Source organism: Eretmochelys imbricata, chromosome 2, assembly GCF_965152235.1.
Source record: "Eretmochelys imbricata isolate rEreImb1 chromosome 2, rEreImb1.hap1, whole genome shotgun sequence".
NCBI lineage: Eukaryota > Metazoa > Chordata > Testudines > Cheloniidae > Eretmochelys > Eretmochelys imbricata.
This window is the reverse complement of record NC_135573.1, coordinates 143,120,816-143,136,921: the sequence shown is the minus strand read 5'-3', so window position 1 is coordinate 143,136,921 and position 16,106 is coordinate 143,120,816. Positions and strand designations below refer to the sequence as shown.

The window sequence follows — 16,106 nt, the reverse complement described above, 5'->3', positions numbered from 1 at the left end:
GCGGTTAGCTCAGCACCCAGGAGCCAGAGTTTGAGTGTGGAATGTGACGAGTTCTGTGCTGCTAACAGCTTCTGCCCTTGGGGCAGTGAGTTTGTTTATAAACAGAGGCAGGGTGATTACGATAACAAAAGGCTTGTCACTAAATTAAATGAAGGATCATTCGATGATCCTGAAAGCGTTCCCAGGCACTCCAGTTAAAAGATAGAAAACAAAGGGTAGGTTGCACCATTTCAAAAAAGACACTAAAATGGGGGAGGGAAGGCGGGGGAGAGAGAGACAGAGTACAGAGAATGGCAATAAAAATGATTGGGGGTATGAAACAGCTTCGTACGAGGAAAGATTAAAAGGACTGGGACTGTTCAGCTTGGGAAAGAGACAACTAAGGGGGGATATGATAGAGGTCTATAAAATTATGAATGATGTGGAGAAAGTGAATAAGGACACAGCTTGGCTGCCGTGGGTACTAAGCACCAGCTAATTTTTTCCCCATGGGTCCGCCAGCCTTGGAGCACCCACAGAGTCAGCACCTGAACTCTGCACAAGGAAGTGTTATTTACCCGTTCACATAACACAAGAATCAGCGGTCACTCAAGGCTATTAATAGGTAGCAGCTTTAATACAAATATAAGGAAGTACTTCACACAACGCACAGTCAACTGGTGGAACTTGGGTTTTAAAAAAGAACTGGATAAGTTCATGGACGATAGGTCCATCAATGACTATTAGCCAAGATGATCAGGGATGCAACCCAGTGCTCTGTGTGTCCCTTAATGTCTGACTGCCAGAAGCTGGGACTGGATCACAAGGGATGGATCACTCAATAAATTGCCCTGTTCTGTTCATTCCCTCTGAAACAACCAGCTCCAGCTACTGTTGGAAGACAGGATACTTAGTTAGATGGACCACTGATCTGACCCAGTATGGCCTTTATGTTCTTTATAGCACAACTGCAAAAGAATGTCTGAAGTTGAGGTTTCATAGAGATGGGCTGAGAGTGTGGGTTTTCGGTTTCAAAAACCAAAACAGGTTTGGTCTGGATCTGGATTCCATTATATCCAAACCATGGAAATTGGAGGTGGCACGGATATTTAGCCCATCTCTGTTTTAAGCAGAAATATGCATATAGATACATTTAGGTTTCTGGTTTTAAGTTTAAAATGATATCACCCTCTCTTTTAATATTTACCTAAGAAAATAATTTGTATTGCCAACACGTCTGCTTATCTTTATAAAAATGCATAATAAAATACACACTGCTAATAGGTTAAGCCTATAATAAACAAAGCAGATTTGCCAGTTAATGATTTTACTGGGGTATTCCCTTTCTGACTCTGAAAATTGTTTACACAGTTTTAGTTTTCCCTGCCTACCAGTCTCATGCAGTCCCCAGACAGCTTTACAGCAGGGATTCTTGTTGGGCTGACAGATTGTACATGCATAACAAGAGCATGGTTCAAAAGATGCATAAAAGAGATTTACAAATACTTCTTGAAATATGTCCCCATTTTTCTGAAAAACAAATGTTACATAGCTGTAGCTTTAAATACATTTTCGGAACATAAGAACTGCTACATCGAAATACACTAATGATACATACCTAGTAAATATATATTGAATGTATATGTGCACAGCAGGTATTTATGCCTGCACATAACTTGACATAACTTTGTGTAAATACATGACTTATGTCCATAAACTAGGCACATACAAATCTAAGTGTATGTAACCCACACACCTTCCGGGTGTGGTGCTCTGTCCCATCTAGTGGCACCAAGATTGCTTAGAAAGAGATTAATGAGTCTGCTCTACAGCCTTAGCTAACAACCATGTGGCTTTTAGCTCATGCAGTAGAGGCTCATGCATTTAGCTCCAGAGGTTCCCAGGTTTGATCCCACCTGCCGAGGACCAGGGTTTATTGGTGTTACGTGTACAACTGCACACACCTAACTTTGAAAATCAGGCACCAACTGACTTTCCTTTTATAGGTCCTTAAAAAGTGGATGTTTACCATCCACAGTAGTTAAATTTACCATAGCATTTGCAATATTTCCCACTCTAAGCATAGGGCATATCACACTTTATTAGAGGTAAATACTCCCGTTGCCTTACACAATTTATTTTAATGGTTCATTCATTTTAATGCACTCTTTGGCAAACCTTAATTTATGGTTCATTGACATCACTGAATATAAAAATCTATGTACCTCTCAAACAATACTCCTTAATGAGTCCTTTTGAACCTTTCTGTTCTAAGAAGTCAAAGAGTATTTAAAGGTGTAAAATCCTTTTCTTCAGTTTATTGATATGGCTCCACATTAAAAAAAATTACATATGTACTGTAATGCACTTATCAAAAAATATTCATACTTAAATCTTCCAGGTAGTGACATTGAAGAATACTTTAAATATATTGAGGACAGGTCATTTTGCTTGGAAAGCAAGTTACAGCACATACATATTTGCCAAGTCAAACAGAACTCATTGATATGGAAAAACTGTAGAGGCAGGAAAATGAGTTTAGAGGATCTTTTTATTTGGGTATCAATATCTGCCTGTGCAGCTACGCAGACAATCTTACATATAATGAATATTCAGCATCTCATGCTATTCAAGCAGGCAGTTTAGTAGTTTATACCTGCAGCTACTAGTCAAACGGGCCTTTAATAGAAGTAATTAGCATATGTAAAATTTCCTTTCTATAATGTTTTACAATGTGCACTTATTGTACTGAGTTACCTTGAAAAGCAACAAACCATACAGCCAACAAAGCACTATATAAAAAACAGTAATTGAGATATTTACGGTACTACGTAAGCCATTTCTGCAAAACGTTACTAGCTTGCCTGTTTTCCAGTAGCTCCTCAAAAAGAGACTATTCTGACTGATTGATCAGTCATCATTACTTCACCCACCTTGTCTCTCTAATATCCTGGGACCAACATGGCTACAACAACACTGCATACAGATTTCTGTTTTGTAACTAGAATTATTATAGGTATGTTATAAGCCTAAGAGAGGAGGCGGGAGATTGGACACAATATAACAGAATATGTGACAGAGGCTTAATTGTAGTTGTGCTAAAGGGCACCATTATAATATGTGCTGTCTTTTTTACCTATTTAGTCTGCCATCATAAATCTCTAGTCCCCAAAATAGCTGACGAGTCCCCTTTTCATATGTCTGGCTAAACTTTTTCTTCTTAACAATATGGGATGATAAAGGAATCATCATGGTTAAATAAGATCAAAGGAGTGGGTGTTTACTGTATGAGATTTTACAGGACCTAAATAGAAATCTGTGGTTGCTTTCATCTTTCTATAATGTTGCTTAGCAACCTAGGACCATCTGTTTTCTCTTCCTTTGTTGTCCATGATGTAGAATCCTTAATGCTGATTCAGCCTTATTGACAAAAAATAAAGAATTATGAAGAAAGCTCCACACATCACATAATTTCTTTACATAACAGTACAGCAGAGCTATTGGATAAAAAAGGTAGTTAAAATAATTAATTACCTAATAATGGAAAATTGCTTTAAAATACTTCACAAGTATTCAGGTTGGTATGTTGTGTAACAAGGCCTTTTCAACAAGCCAGGGTGCTCTCAAAACAATGTTTTCTTTTATAGGGGTTGTATTTAGTTTTCCTGAGCAATCAGGCAACTCTCTGCTTAATAGCTGTTGTCTTGGTTAATAAATATTGCTCCACAAAGACAAGAAAAAAAAATCCTGGGGAAGAGGATGTTCCAGGGAAAAATAGTCTATAGAAATAGGACCTCCTGCGGCTCCAATAAAACATCCACACCACTTGCAATTTCCAAAAGACTATTAAGTAAATTGGCCATCCTTCCATGCACTTTGGGTTTTACAAAAGAGAGGAAGGAACAATGAGTAGAGAGGGTGATCCTCTTCATTCACAAAAATGTAGATAAAATTGTGAAAGTTGGGGTTTTGCACAGATTGGGCAGTGTCCTTCAGAACTGAAGCTTTCATATAAGTTATTTCTAGCCCTTCTGGGTACGAAGATAAATAAAAAGTTACTCATCTAAACGTTATCTTGTTGAGCACATAGCAAAAGAGAATGAATAACAGCAAGAAAGATTGGAGTCTTCTCTGTTCCTCTGAAAGAGAGTGAACTGATAGAGATTCACAGAAATGTAAATGGCATCACATGGCTAAGTGGAATTAGAATTTCGCACTAGCACAAATGTGGGATTTTGGGGTGTCTGGGAAAGTGGTGGATTGGAGACCTGACTTTCTGCTGTGCCCTTGTGGACTCCCAGATACAACCTGATTCCCAGTCCCTTCTTTCCAAGTCCCAATGGATATCACTGCATTTCCCCTGACCTGGGGAAAGAGCAAAAACAAAAAAAAGTTTTTCACTCCCAGTTCACTGCTGCGTCAGTCAACATTCATAAAGGAAGTGTTGCATGTAGCAGACAGCTGACTCAGAGCAATGCAGCAGCAAGAAAGGCAAAGTAATGCCTGTAGGGGCAGTACAACAGTAAGAACTAAGGCCAAAGCCTTTAGGAAGGACTCTGATTGACTTAATGGCCATTGGATCAGGTGAAAATAGCACAAAGCCCATTTTTTTCCTGGTGTATGAAGTTTCCCCAAGGATGAATTTGGTCCATTACTTTTAAATGTCCTCTCCTTTTCTACAGGCCACAGTATGTCTGCAGAGAAAAAGGTGGCAGAAGTGAAAAAAGCAACAGGAGATTAACAGGTTTTTCAAAGTTGCATACACTCTCCATAATGTCCTTACAGGAATTTTTGTAGTATCTGAACTTCTCTGTATTTTTATCTTCGTGTTTATTGGTATATGACAATTTGTGCTGAATATATTAGATTTTTCACAGTTTACAAAAAAAGTGGTAATAAAAATAGTGTGACACAATCCCAAATATAGAAATAAGGTAATAAAATTTCAAATATTGAAAACAGAATTAATCCATTTCTTTCCATACACATTAGTATAACTATGTATTTCCTATATTTCAATATTCCATATTTCAACCACAGGTTAATATCGTAAAACAAAACAAAACAAGAAATGAATGGGGATGGATGGACGGAGATGGATGTCAACATACATTTACAAATATTTTTCTTCATACTCAGGATGTTTAGTACTTTTAAACCCAGCATGATTCAGTATATCTCTGTACCAACAGAAAAAGCACATTATTCAGAGTTCTAACATGTTATTTTCCATGTTGTTGGACAATAATCTGAGTACAATTAACTCATTTTAACATGAATTATTTCAGATGACCATTCTTTCCAATGAAAACAGTGATTATATCCCATTAATGTGAACTGGAGTGTCACATGATATGCACAATTCTAAGCCACATTGGACCAGCAGAGGAAATAAAGTATGCTATTCCAGTAAAGGCTAGAATATAAACACATCAGAGAGAAGACTCACCGAAGATTCCCTATTTGAAGATTTCTTACCCATATTTTAGAGGTCTGGGAAATCATGTGAAAGGCATTTCATTGCTTTCCTTCTGCATGTCTAGATTGTCTAGTTATGATTATCAAAGCTTCCAAACAAAACAGGCATGCAAATATTATATATATTAATATGTTAACCCTTAATGTTAAGGGCAGCTGTGCTTTGGATTGAGCATGGAGCTGAGAATCAGGAAATCAGGGTTTTATTTTCAACTCTACCACTGATTCTGCATGACCTTAGCATATCAGTTAACTTCACTGTGCCTCAATTTTTCCACCAGTAAAAAGGGGGATAATAGTATGTATTGAACTTTGTAGAGATCTTTGAGTTCTGTGGATAAAAAACACTACACAGCAGACCCTCACTAATCCACACTTGGCTTAGCCACACACTTCATCTTAATCTTCAAAAAGAATTAATTATCTCTCCATCTCACAACAAAGACTTAATAGCAGATGTTAAAGTCCGGTCTCAGATGTTTTCATTATTTGTAAAAGATACACAATACATTTACTACTATACTATAGAGTATTAATATGAATAATTAAAACTGAACTAGGATTGACCAAATAAATGAACCAAGTACACATTGTGATTTGTTATCCTTGCTTTTTCATTGTGTTTGTTCATTTGGGCCTCAAACCTGCAAAGCACTCAGGAGCTCCTGAGATGTCAGTGCACAATTTTTTCAAAAGTGATTTAGGACCCTATGTGCCATTGCCTTTCTGTGGGACTTTGGCACTTTTGAAAAATTTACCCACTCTCACTAATTCCCAAATATCAGTAATTCACAATGGGTGTTCCAATTAGTGAGAATCTAGTGTTAGTGCCGATTCTTTTTATTGAACTTTCAGATTATTTTCATATGGTTAAGTAAAATATTTTTTAAGCATGAAAAGCTTGATGGTCAAAAGAATATTAATTTATGCAGAAGTCCCTGTGAGGGTGGGGACAGAAGAATAAGAAGGGAAGTGAGGGTAGCCCAATCCTGGGCCCTGCAGTGGACGCTTCAGTCCCTCTGGGTCCTGCTCTCGCTCCCTCCACCCCAGGTGTGCATGACTTTGTATGGGGGTGGAGCCACCGCGATATTTCCTGGTGAGAGAACTAGGCCTCACTGCCTACTCCCCTCTGTTCCACCACCCCATTGCACAGCAGAAGCATGCAGTATTGCATATATAAATACAAATTAAATAGTGATAAGCAGGACAGGGAGCAGAGTAGAACCTGATCCTGCATTAATGAGAACAAAGTTGCCTAGCTGCCAATTTATGCCTGTTTACTAGCTGCAGAAAGGACTAAGAGCTAGATTATACTCTAATGATGAGCTCTGTGTAAGGGCTAGTATGAAAGAGCCCAGGGAAGGGGTTTTGCCTCAGAGAGGATCAATTCCTTCTTTGCTCTTCCTTTCTTCCCAGACATTTATAATCTGCTACTGACCCTGACCAGTAGAAGATTATTTCCTCCTACACAATGGCTCAGCGGCAGTGGCCAGTACTTTGGGGGACTAGGGCAGAACCAAAACATCATCCATTCCTTGCCCTTCTCAGTTCACTCCCTGCCCACTTGTGTGAGGGGATTCTGCCCATCGCTCTGTCCCTGATTTCCCCTCCATACCTGAAGTGGAGATGAAGGGAAGTGTGCATATGAGGGTGTAGCATGTTATATTCTGCTTAGTGCACATAGAATCATAGAATCATAGAATATCAGGGTTGGAAGGGACCCCAGAAGGTCATCTAGTCCAACCCCCTGCTCGAAGCAGGACCAATTCCCAGTTAAATCATCCCAGCAGGGCTTTATCAAGCCTGACCTTAAAAACCTCTAAGGAAGGAGATTCTACCACCTCCCTAGGTAACGCATTCCAGTGTTTCACCACCCTCCCAGTGAAAAAGTTTTTCCTAATATCCAATCTAAACCTCCCCCACTGCAACTTGAGACCATTACTCCTCGTTCTGTCATCTGCTACCATTGAGAACAGTCTAGAGCCATCCTCTTTGGAACCCCCTTTCAGGTAGTTGAAAGCAGCTATCAAATCCCCCCTCATTCTTCTCTTCTGCAGGCTAAACAATCCCAGCTCCCTCAGCCTCTCCTCATAAGTCATGTGTTCTAGACCCCTAATCATTTTTGTTGCCCTTCGCTGGACTCTCTCCAATTTATCCACATCCTTCTTGTAGTGTGGGGCCCAAAACTGGACACAGTACTCCAGATGAGGCCTCACCAATGTCGAATAGAGGGGAACGATCACGTCCCTCGATCTGCTCGCTATGCCCCTACTTATACAGCCCAAAATGCCATTGGCCTTCTTGGCAACAAGGGCACACTGCTGACTCATATCCAGCTTCTCGTCCACTGTCACCCCTAGGTCCTTTTCCGCAGAACTGCTGCCTAACCATTCGGTCCCTAGTCTGTAGCGGTGCATTGGATTCTTCCATCCTAAGTGCAGGACCCTGCACTTATCCTTATTGAACCTCATCAGATTTCTTTTGGCCCAATCCTCCAATTTGTCTAGGTCCTTCTGTATCCTATCCCTCCCCTCCAGCGTATCTACCACTCCTCCCAGTTTAGTATCATCCGCAAATTTGCTGAGAGTGCAATCCACACCATCCTCCAGATCATTTATGAAGATATTGAACAAAACCGGCCCCAGGACCGACCCTTGGGGCACTCCACTTGATACCGGCTGCCAACTAGACATGGAGCCATTGATCACTACCCGTTGAGCCCGACAATCTAGCCAGCTTTCTACCCACCTTATAGTGCATTCATCCAGCCCATACTTCCTTAACTTGCTGACAAGAATACTGTGGGAGACTGTGTCAAAAGCTTTGCTAAAGTCAAGAAACAATACATCCACTGCTTTCCCTTCATCCACAGAACCAGTAATCTCATCATAAAAGGCGATTAGATTAGTCACGCATGACCTTCCCTTGGTGAATCCATGCTGGCTGTTCCTGATCACTTTCCTCTCATGCAAGTGCTTCAGGATTGATTCTTTGAGGACCTGCTCCATGATTTTTCCAGGGACTGAGGTGAGGCTGACTGGCCTGTAGTTCCCAGGATCCTCCTTCTTCCCTTTTTTAAAGATTGGCACTACATTAGCCTTTTTTCAGTCATCCGGGACTTCCCCCGTTAGCCTCGAGTTTTCAAAGATAATGGCCAATGGCTCTGCAATCACAGCCGCCAATTCCTTCAGCACTCTCGGATGCAACTCGTCCGGCCCCATGGACTTGTGCGCGTCCAGCTTTTCTAAATAGTCCCTAACCACCTCTATCTCCACAGAGGGCTGGCCATCTCTTCCCCATTTTGTGATGCCCAGCGCAGCAGTCTGGGAGCTGACCTTGTTAGTGAAGACAGAGGCAAAAAAAGCATTGAGTACATTAGCTTTTTCCACATCCTCTGTCACTAGGTTGCCTCCCTCATTCAGTAAGGGGCCCACACTTTCCTTGGCTTTCTTCTTGTTGCCAACATACCTGAAGAAACCCTTCTTGTTACTCTTGACATCTCTTGCTAGCTGCAGCTCCAGGTGCGATTTGGCCCTCCTGATATCATTCCTACATGCCCGAGCAATATTTCTATACTCTTCCCTGGTCATATGTCCAACCTTCCACTTTTTGTAAGCTTCTTTTTTATGTTTAAGATCCGCTAGGATTTCACCATTAAGCCAAGCTGGTCGCCTGCCATATTTACTATTCTTTCGACTCATCGGGATGGTTTGTCCCTGTAACCTCAACAGGGATTCCTTGAAATACAGCCAGCTCTCCTGGACTCCTTTCCCCTTCAAGTTAGTCCCCCAGGGGATCCTGGCCATCCGTTCCCTGAGGGAGTCGAAGTCTGCTTTCCTGAAGTCCAGGGTCCGTATCCTGCTGCTTGCCTTTCTTCCCTGCGTCAGGATCCTGAACTCAACCAACTCATGGTCACTGCCTCCAAGATTCCCATCCACTTTTGCTTCCCCCACTAATTCTACCCGGTTTGTGAGCAGCAGGTCAAGAAAAGCGCCCCCCCCTAGTTGGCTCCTCTAGCACTTGCGCCAGGAAATTGTCCCCTACGCTTTCCAAAAACTTCCTGGATTGTCTATGCACCGCTGTATTGCTCTCCCAGCAGATATCAGGAAAATTAAAGTCACCCATGAGAATCAGGGCATGCGATCTAGTAGCTTCCGTGAGCTGCCGGAAGAAAGCCTCATCTACCTCATCCCCCTGGTCCGGTGGTCTATAGCAGACTCCCACCACTACATCACTCTTGTTGCACACACTTCTAAACTTAATCCAGAGACACTCAGGTTTTTCTACAGTTTCGTACCGGAGCTCTGAGCAGTCATACTGCTCCCTTACATACAGTGCTATTCCCCCACCTTTTCTGCCCTGCCTGTCCTTCCTGAACAGTTTATAACCATCCATGACAGTACTCCAGTCATGTGAGTTATCCCACCAAGTCTCTGTTATTCCAATCACGTCATAGTTCCTTGACATCACCAGGACCTCCAGTTCTCCCTGCTTGTTTCCAAGGCTTTGTGCATTCATATATAAGCACTTGAGATAACCTGTTGATCGCCCCTCATTCCCAGTATGAGGCAGGAGCCCTCCCCTCACAGACATTCCTGCCTGTGCTTCCTTCCGGTATCCCGCTTTTCCACTTACCTCAGGGCTTTGGTCTCCTTCCCCCAGAACTATGTGGACACCAAAGGGTATGCCTACACAATGTTTGGGTGACAGACTCAGGCTAGTGAGACTCACACTAACGCTCTAAAAATATCTGTATAGACAGCACAAGTTGCAGCTCTGGCTGGAGCTCAGGCTCTGAAGCCCACCATCCTCCCTAGACACTTGATCCCCGATGTCCCTGCTATACATCGCCTCTGCTTCCAGCCCTAAGTGAGGAAGGTGCACCTAAGCATCCTATTAGCATGATGAAAATTGCACTTAGACCGACTTCTCCTCATGAATGATTATTTTTCACCCAGACCCTGTCCCCTTAGAAGGAAAGAAGTGAGAGTGCAGGCAGCTTGAAATTTAAAATGGAACTCAAAACTTAAAATTAAAAAGGTAGTAGAGCAGTTTTTAAACTACGGGCTGGGGGAAAACCAACAGGTGTGGAGGAGCATGTGGTTCGGACAGGGACATTCCTTAGGAGAGGATCTACTAAACAAGATTCCCTATGTCCTAGTAAGGAGGAGAGGATGGAAGATGATAAAATACGGGTAGGATCTGATGAGAAACAGTCAAATGAAAAAAGTCTCATTCAATTACATCATGTAATGGGACACAGCTAAAAAGTGCCAAGTTCTTAAAGTGCTTATATACCAGTCCTAGAAGTCTAAATAAGAAAATGGGTGAACCAGAGTCCTTCGTATTAAATGAGGATATTGACATAACAGGCATCACAGAAACTTGGGTGGAATGAGGATAATCAATGGGACACAGTAATACCAGGGTACAAAATATATAGGAAGGACAGAACAAGCTGTGCTGGTGGGGAAGTGGCACTATATGTGAAAGAAAGCATAGAATCAAATGAAGTAAAAATCTTAAATGAACCAAACTGTACCTCAGAATCTCTATGGATAGTAATTTCATGCTCGAATAATAAGAATAAAGCAGTAGGGATATTCTACTGACCACCTGACCAGGATGGGAAGAATTAGTAGGGGAAGCAAAAGTGGATGGGAACCTGGGAGGCAGTGACCATGAGATGGTCGAGTTCAGGATCCTGACACAAGGAAGAAAAGAGAGCAGCAGAATACGGACCCTGGACTTCAGAAAAGCAGACTTTGATTCCCTCAGGGAACTGATGGGCAGAATCCCCGGGAGAATAACATGAGGGGCAAAGGAGTCCAGGAGAGCTGGCTGTATTTTAAAGAATCCTTATTGAGATTGCAGGAACAAACCATCCTGATCTGTAGAAAGAATAGTAAATATAGCAGGTGACCAGCTTGGTTTAACAGTGAAATCCTTGCTGATCTTAAACACAAAAAAGAAGCTCAATGCTTTTTTCGCCTCTGTCTTCACAAACAAGGCCAGCTCCCAGACTACTTCACTGGGCAGCACAGCATGGGGAGGAAGTGACCAGCCCTCTGTGGAGAAAGAAGTGGTTCGGGACTATTTAGAAAAGCTGGATGAGCACAAGTCCATAGGGTCGGATGCTCTGCATCCAAGAGTTCTAAAGGAGTTGGCGGATGTGGTTGCAGAGCCATTGGCCATTATCTTTGAAAACTCATGGCGATCGGTGGAGGTCCCGGACGACTGGAAAAAGGCTAATGTAGTGCCCATCATTAAAAAAGGAAAGAAGGATGATCTGGGAAACTACAGGGTGGTCAGCCTCCCCTCAGTCTCTGGAAAAATCATGGAGCGGATCCTCAAGGAATCAATTTTGAAGCACTTCAAAGAGAGGAAAGTGATCAGGAACAGTCAACATGGATTCACCAAGGGCAAGTCATGCCTGACTAATCTAATTGCCTTCTATGACGAGATAACTGGCTGTGTGGATGAGGGGAAAGCAGTGGACATGTTATTCCTTGACTTTAGCAAAGCTTCTGATACTCCCACGGTATTCTTGCCAGCAAGTTAAAGAAGTATGGGCTGGATGAATGGACTATAAGGTGGATAGAGAGCTGGCTAGATCTTCAGGCTTAACAGGTACTGATCAATGGCTCCGTGTCTAGCTGGCAGCCGGTATCAAGCAGAGTGCCCCAAGGGTCGGTCCGGTGGCCAGTTTTGTTCAGTATCTTCATTAATGATCTGGAGGATGGCATGGACTGCACCCTCAGCAAGTTTGCAGATGACACTAAATTGAGAGGAGTGGCAGATACGCTGGAGGGTAGGGATAGGATACAGAGGGCCCTAGACAAATTAGAGGATTGGGCCAAAAGAAATCTGATGAGGTTCAACAAGGACCAGTGCAGAGTCCTGCACTTGAGACGGAAGAATCCCATGCGCCGCTACAGACTAAGGACCGAATGGCTAGGCAGCAGTTCTGCAGAAAAGGACTCAGGGGTTACAGTGGACGAGAAGCTGGATATGAGTCAACTGTGTGCCCTTGTTGCCAAGAAGGCTAACGGCATTTTGGGCTGTATAAGTAGGGGCATTGCCAGCAGATCGAGGGATGTGATCGTTCCCCTCTATTCGACATTGGTGAGGCCTCATCTGGAGTACTGTGTCCAGTTTTGGGCCCCACACTACAAGAAGGATGTGGAAAAATTGGAAAGCATCCAGTGGAGGGCAATAAAAATGATTAGGGGACTGGAACACATGACTTATGAGGAGAAGCTGAGGGAACTGGGATTGTTTAGTCTGCAGAAGAGAAGAATGAGGGGGGATTTGATAGCTGCTTTCAACTACCTGAAAGGGGGTTCCAAAGAGGATGGATCTAGACTGTTCTCAGTGGTAGCAGATGACAGAACAAGGAGTAATGGTCTCAAGTTGCACTGGGGGAAGTTTAGGTTGGATATTAGGAAAAACTTTTTCATTAGGAGGGTGGTGAAGCACTGGAATGTGTTCATAGAATCATAGAATATCAGAGTTGGAAGGGACCTCAGGAGGTCATCTAGTCCAACCCCCTGCTCAAAGCAGGACCAATCCCCAACTAAATCATCCCAGCCAGGGCTTTGTCAAGCCTGACCTTAAAAATATCTAAGGAAGGAGATTCCACCACTTCCCTAGGTAACGCATTCCAGTGTTTCACCACCCTCCTAGTGAAAAGTTGCAGGGGGTTGGACTAGATGACCTCCTGAGATCCCTTCCGACCCTGATATTTTATGATTCTATGATGGTGACAGTGACTGTGAAATGCTCAGGGAGATTAGAGAGGCTATAAAAATAAAGAACTCAATAATAATGGGGAATTTCAACTGTCCCCATATTGACTGGGTACATATCACCTCAGACCAGTATGCAGAGATAAAGTTTCTTGACACCTTAAATGGCTGCTTCTTGGAGCAGCTAGTCCTGGAACCCACAATAGGAGAGGCAATTCTTCATTTAGTTCTAAGTGGAGCACAGGATCAGGTCCAAGAGGTGAATATAGCTGGACCGCTTGGTAATACTGATCATAATATAATTACATTTAATTTCCCTGTGGTGCTGAAAACACCACAGTGACCCAAACTGTAGCATTTAATTTCAGAAGGGGGTGGGGATACACAAAAATGAGGAAGTTAGTTAAACAGAAATTAAAAGGTACAGCACCACAAGTAAAATCCCTGCAAGCTGCATGGAAACTTTTTAAAGACACCATAATAGAGGCTCAATTTAAATGTATACCCCAAATTAATAAACATAGTAAGAGAACAGAAAAAGAGCCACTGTGGCTAAATAACAAAGTAAGAGAAGCAGTGAGAGGCAAAAAGGCATCCTTTAAAAAGTGAAAGTTAAATCCTAGTGAGGAAAATAGAAAGGAGCATAAACTCTGGCAAATGAAGTGTAAAAATATAGGTAGGAAGGCCTAAAAAGAATTTGAAGAATAGCTAGCCAAAGAGTCAAAAAGTAATAATAAACATTTTTTTAAGTACATCAGAAGCAAGAAGCCTTCTAAGCAACCAGTGTGGCCACTGGGCAATCGAGATGCTAAAAGAGCACTCAAGGACGATAAGGCCATTGCAGAGAAACTAAATGAATTCTTTGCATCTGTCTTCACAGTTGAGGATGTGAGGGAGATTCCCAAACCTGAGCCATTCTTTTTTGCTGACAAATCTGAGGAACTGTCCCAGATTGAGGTGTCATAAGAGAAGGTTTTGGAACAAACTGATATACTAAACAGTAATAAGTCACCAGGACTAGATGGTATTTAGTCAAGAGTTCTGAAGGAATTCAAATGTGAAGCTGCAGGACTACTAACTGTAGTCTGTAACCTATCATTTCAATCAGCTTCTGTACCTAATGACTGGAGGATAGCTAATGTGACACCAATTTTTAAAAAGGGCTTCAGAGGTGACCCCGGCAATTACAGGCTGATAAGCCTGACTTCAGTACCGGGCAAACTGGTTGAAACTATAGTAAAGAACAAAATTGTCAGACACATAGATGAACACAATTTGTTGGGGAAGAGTCAACATGGTTTTTGTAAAGGGAAATCATGCCTCATCAATCTACTAGAATTCTTTGAGGGGGTCAACAGGCATGTGGAAAAGGGGCATCCAGTGGATAGAATGTATTTAGATTTTCAGAAAGCCTTTGACAAGGTACCTCACCAAAGGCTCTTAAGCAAAGAAAGCAGTCATGGGATAAGAGGGAAGGTCCTCTCATGGATTGGTAACTGGTTAAAAGATAGGAAACAAAGGGTAGAAATAAATGTTCAGTTTTAGAATGGAGAGAGGTAAATAGTGGTGTCACCACGGGTCTGTTCTGGAACCAATCCCATTCAACATATTCATAAATGGTCTGGAAAAAGGCGAAAACGATGAGGTGGCAAAATTTGCATGATACAGAACTACTCAAGATAGTTAAGACCGAAGCAGACTGCAAAGAGCTACAAAAGGAACTCTCATAACTGGGTGACTGGGCAACAAAATGTCAGATGAAATTCAATGTTGATAAATGCAAAGTAATGCACATTGGAAAACATAATCCCAACTATACATATAAAATGATGGGGTCTAAATTAGCTGTTACCACTCAAGAAAGAGATCTTGAAGTGACTGTGAAGTGATTCTCTGCAAACATCCACTCAATGTGCAGCGGTAGTCAAAAAAGCAAACAGAATGTTGGGAATCATTAAGAAAGGGATAAATAATAAGACAGAAAATATTGCCTCTATATAAATCCATGGTACGCCAACATCTTGTATACTATGTGCAGATGTGGTCGCCCCATCTGAAAAAAGATATATTGGAATTGGAAAAGGTTCAGAAAAGGACAACAAAAATGATTAGGGGTATGGAACGGCTGCAATATGACGAGAGGTTAATGAAACTGGGACTCTTGAGCTCGGAAAAGAGATGACTAAGGGGGGATGTGATTGAGATCTATAAAATCATGACTGCCGTGGAGAAAGTAAATAAGGAAATGTTATTTACTCCTCATAATACAAAAACTAGGGGTCACCAAATTAATTAATAGGCAGCAGGTTTAAAACAAACAAAAGGAAGTATTTTTTCACACAACGCACAGTCAACCTGTGTAACTCCTTCCCAGCGGATGTTGTGAAGGCCAAGACTGTATCAGGGTTCAGAAAAGAACTAGATAAATTCATGGAGGATAGGTCCATCAATGGCTATTACTCAGGATGGGCAAGGATGGTGTCCCTAGCCTGTTTGCCAGAAGCTGGAAATGAATGACAGGGGATGGATCACATGATGATTACCTGTTCTGTTCATCCCCTCTGGGCCATTTGGCATTGGCCACTATCGGAAGACAGGATACTGGGCTGGATGGACCTTTGGTCTGACCCAGTATGGCCGTTCTTATGTTCTTGGACAATCCTAGATACAAAGCTCCCTCCTCTGGCCTGCACCTGCCATATCGGTCACTTCTTCACCTGCTTATCCTGGAGTCAGCATGAAACTTACCTCCTCGCACTCGCGGCTATCATTTCAGATATTCTGCAAAACAGTGACTTTCACTCCAACATACGCATTTGTTATCTACAAACTAGCTTTCTGTGACTTTCATTAAAAAACCTCAATTACTTTTTTATACTTCTATTAAATACTCCTGTCTCT

The 16,106-nt window shown here is 42.1% G+C and overlaps 1 protein-coding gene across 1 annotated transcript in view; it reads right to left on the bottom strand.

The window, feature by feature from the left end:
• The window catches only part of SEMA5A (semaphorin 5A), a 460,689-nt gene that overhangs the window by 39,026 nt on the left and 405,557 nt on the right, over positions 1-16,106 (bottom strand). The gene's annotated exons all lie outside the window — the stretch shown is intronic.